Below are 4194 nucleotides of genomic sequence, written 5' to 3'. Positions count from 1 at the left end.
GTTTTAATGAAGGACAAAATTTCGAATGAATATTTTCACCGAATCGTAATGTAATGTCTATGGAAGTTTCTAAAAAGCTTCGTACAACACGGTGTTCAATACAACTCGGTTTGCGTGCATTGTCAATGCAAAAACAGCGGTCGATCTCAATAAGGAGCGTTACTGCGGGGAGCTGAAACGAGGCCACGCAAGTTCGACGGCGATATTTTTGCACTGAAACTTCGAATCGAAAAGGGAACAAAGGCATTTGATAGCCTAGCTCTGGATTTTCTCAATCACGCAGGTCAAGTTTTTTGCATGAATTTCAGTGTTAAATATTCTTATCAAGCAAATAAACATTGGGCGGTCGATGAGTAGTAGGTCCAACCGTACAACCAAAATCTGCTGTAAACATAACGAACCCCCTAAAATCCAATACTAAAGTGCAAGTTAAGTTCTGCTACTTTTGCTGGAGCAATTCATTCTTTACTGAGCATCATTGCCATCAATGATGCTCGATGAATTAAGGTCTACGTAAGCTTCCAGTAGAAAAAAAGGCCTAGAACCCCTATAGAAAATGAAGATAAAGACAGAAAACAGATTGTGGTGTTTTTAACGCACAATATAGTCTATGCACCACACGTAAACTTAATGCCTGTAGTAATAATATACTGGTACCTTAGTAGAGTTCTATTTGTTTCGTATAGGTAGGTGGTTTGGGACCAATTTTTGGCACTTTTGTCACTTTCGAATAAATTTCTATGCAAAGTTAAAGGAGCTTTCTTCTCACTGTCAAGATTTCCATGCCAAACGAAGCACATTGTGCAAATTCACACAAACTTGTGAGAAAAATGTTTATAGAATGAACATTTTTGCAGTTTAAGCTAATGATCATGCATAATTCACTCCGTCATTTATGTTTTTGTTATTAACTTGAGTATTATATTTTTTTCCATTTGGTTTAAATAGCATTCTTTCTGGGCCACCCTTAATATAATTACAAATGCAATCTTGTTCCCTAATTTGTACAGATCAAGCAAGACTTCAGCCAGGAGATCATGGCTGAAGACAGGATGTTTGCAGCATGGCCATGTATGCTGACAAAGTACTCTAGTATGGGGAATCAAGATGTCCATCGTAGCAAACGCTGCTTATTCGTCACACGGGTGACACCGATGGCCTTTCCCAAGGTACAGTATTGCTCTGTGTAGAGATTCTAATCTACAGCCCCAGTACCACCCTTTCCTTTTTTGCGTTTAAGTTGAGGTGAATTTATTAACAGCATTAACAAAATACTTACAGTATGTACATGACTATAAAAAAAAAATTGTTAGACCGAGAAATTCATTCAATGCATGTTAATTAATTTCTAAGACTTTCGCAAAAACCTGCAAAAACTGAAGTGGATCTGTAATTTCAAAGCCAATATCAAAGAGATCATCCGGGCTCTTGATGACTCAGCTTTGTCCATCATTCAACTTGCATGTCATGTTCCCGTATTTGGTTTTGTTGCCGATTCGACATCATGAGCTTCCTTGGCATTTATCATGCACTGATCGAGTGACACATAGCATGCCTTTAGATCTTCATTGATGTACACACTTTTCATGTTCTCTTTTCCTTTCAGACTAGAATGCCCAGAATACAGTTTGTTCCTTTTGTTTGCAATAAAGTGGACTTTGATCTGCCTGCTCTTTCCTTCTTGCCTTTTCCCCAAGATGAGGACAAGATCACGAAGATGAGATGTCCTCTTTCCAAATGTCTAAGCCAACTTCCTTGGCAACATTTGACTCGCCCTCAGTAAGCTCTTCCTCTGTCTCCTCAGTCCCCTCTGGCAGGCCAGTCAGGCAGAGATTGTCCCTCCTTAGCTCATGTTGGACCTCGTCCTGCTGGAACTGAATCCTCAAGAGATGACATGTGGATTCAGAACATCTTTAATTGTGCTCATACAAGCTTCTTTCGCTCCTTGTATCACATGCGATAGTGCAGCTTTAATGACTGTAACTACAGCTTGGACAATTATTTGGGAGAGGCTGTCTCCTGCCCCTCTCTCACATTATAGCACCCCACGGCCACACAGTTCATGTACACTGAAACTTCTGGACGGTTTGTCCTTGCCTCCTTCATCTACCATTCCCCTTTTCTTCTCCACTGCCTGATCAACTCACATGATATCAAGCTTTTGTCATTATAGGATAACATTAACAGAGAAGTCTTTTATGAACTATTAAAGTTTTTGCTTTCTTTTTCCTACTACTTGGAATAAAAATCACTGGACCTTGAACATCCCTTGCTCTTGCTAATCTAATTAAGATATATGCGTATTAACTGATCTTGCTTTATGCAATGCCAGAATATGACATGAACCTCCTGCAAAAGCCCAAATGTCATTCATATTGCAATAGTCTTTGTTAAGCACTTAACAGTAGTGCAAGATTATTCTTATTAAGGCACTGGCTGTCAACACCATTCAACTTCCTTTCATCCAAGTTCATGGTAACTCTGATTGCTGCTTTGTAGAATAGCATAATGATTATTACAGCATTATAATTCTAATGCTTGGCCTTACAAGTTTGGCTCTACTCATCCACAATTACTTGCCCGTCTTGGTAGTAAATGCCGTTGCCAGAATCAGTCCCTCATTCAAAATGTGTAGTATTTTCTACAATACCCTCCAAGCAACTTTAAAACAGCCCCCCCCCCCCCCCCTCCTCACAGTTAGTAATCCTGGTTGCAATCAAGTACAATATAAGTACATAAGCTAGCATCTGAATATGAGCTGATACTTGTCAGCATTTCTCTTTATCAGCCTTGATTGTGTTAATATTTTTAAAGGGTATATTTGTACTTATCATTCAAAATACTCCCCCTGTGTCATACATTTTGCTCCACAGAGGAAAAAGAGACGCTTGCATTCAGCATGCTGCCGCTAGTTTGCCGAGGCTGGACTGCGAGGGTGTGGGGCAAGTGCTCCTTTCAGGAGTCGGAGTTATTCTACGACTTTCAACCTGTAAGTACCTAACTGTTTGGAGGCTAATCTTCTAAAACAAGTGATGTATTGCCCTCTTATTAAAATGATGAGATGGACTTTGACATTGCAATACAAAATATAAAAATCATCAAGCTGTGGTCCATAGTTACAGAAATTCCCAGTTTATGCTGTTTCATTTGTTAGTTTAGTCTATGGATTCTACATATTTATGCAAATTTACTATGTTGCTAATGTATGCTGTGAATCACAATAATTTTTTTTTAATGAAAAAAAAATCTTATATTACATAGTCAACATACAAATTTATTTTATTTTGTGTTTGACTGCTCAATCACACACTTGTCCAATTATGTCCTTTTCATTTTGATAAAAAGGGGAAAAAATTCGCATGAAAAGCAAAATTGGTCCCAAATGTCGCCAACAAGGAATATTCCATTCATCAATAAATATTGCACTTGACCTATGGTATCATTATATTCAGCAAGATGCTGGAAATATATCACATACCACTCATATACATCCAATGTGATACAGGGTGTCCCCCCCCCCCCCCCATACCAAAAAGAAAAAAGACCTCGCATACTCCTTAATGTTCCTACAATGTAAGTGGACAAAATTGTTATACTACTAGTATTGGAAAGAGTAACTTACCCAAAATAATGAAATGCAATTCAGAAGTAGTTTTTGTTTGATAATACTTTTTGCCTGGGCTTGCCAGCAATAAAATTAATTGCCTTTCAGAAGTTCCCATAGGCCACACAGTTGAAAATTCATTCAGCCAGGTCATGGTTAGCCCTTGCAAGAATAGAAAATGTAATACATGGATGTTATATACTACATAAAATACCCAATTTAGGGTATATGTTTGCAAATGAAATGTTGCAGAATTTGGCCAGGCACTTTATTATGAACTCTACCTTGAACATTGGAGAGGTGTGGGAAATATATCTGTTCTGATGGACTTCATTATACCAATGCCTCAACCCAACACTTCTGCGTAGATTATTTCAAGATTTTATCGAGATGTATATGCATGTTTCTTTTCCACTTCCATTTCATTTTACAGGAGGGCACAGACCTGGCTTTCTACATTGGACAAATTGACAGGAAGCAGAGACCACAGCCCTTCATCTTGCTGATGGGAGGATCCTGGAAGAAGCCACTGCAAACCTTTGTCATTAGGAAGTTTTCGCTACACGACGCGAAGACCAAGAATACGAGGA

The 4194-nt window shown here is 38.6% G+C and overlaps 1 long non-coding RNA gene across 1 annotated transcript; it reads left to right on the top strand.

The window, feature by feature from the left end:
• The first annotated feature begins 1024 nt into the window (after window positions 1–1024).
• On the top strand, window positions 1025–4194 carry LOC139720251 (uncharacterized). Its single transcript, XR_011710155.1, has 3 exons — window positions 1025–1169; window positions 2874–2989; window positions 4038–4194. It is a non-coding gene; the product is annotated as an uncharacterized lncRNA (long non-coding RNA).

The sequence above is a fragment of the Diadema antillarum genome, unplaced genomic scaffold, assembly GCF_040938485.1.
Source record: "Diadema antillarum isolate AM-2024a unplaced genomic scaffold, OU_Dant_1.0 scf00000125, whole genome shotgun sequence".
Taxonomy (NCBI): domain Eukaryota; kingdom Metazoa; phylum Echinodermata; class Echinoidea; order Diadematoida; family Diadematidae; genus Diadema; species Diadema antillarum.
The sequence above is the reverse complement of the archived record's forward strand: the minus strand, read 5'-3'. Positions and strand labels throughout refer to the sequence as shown.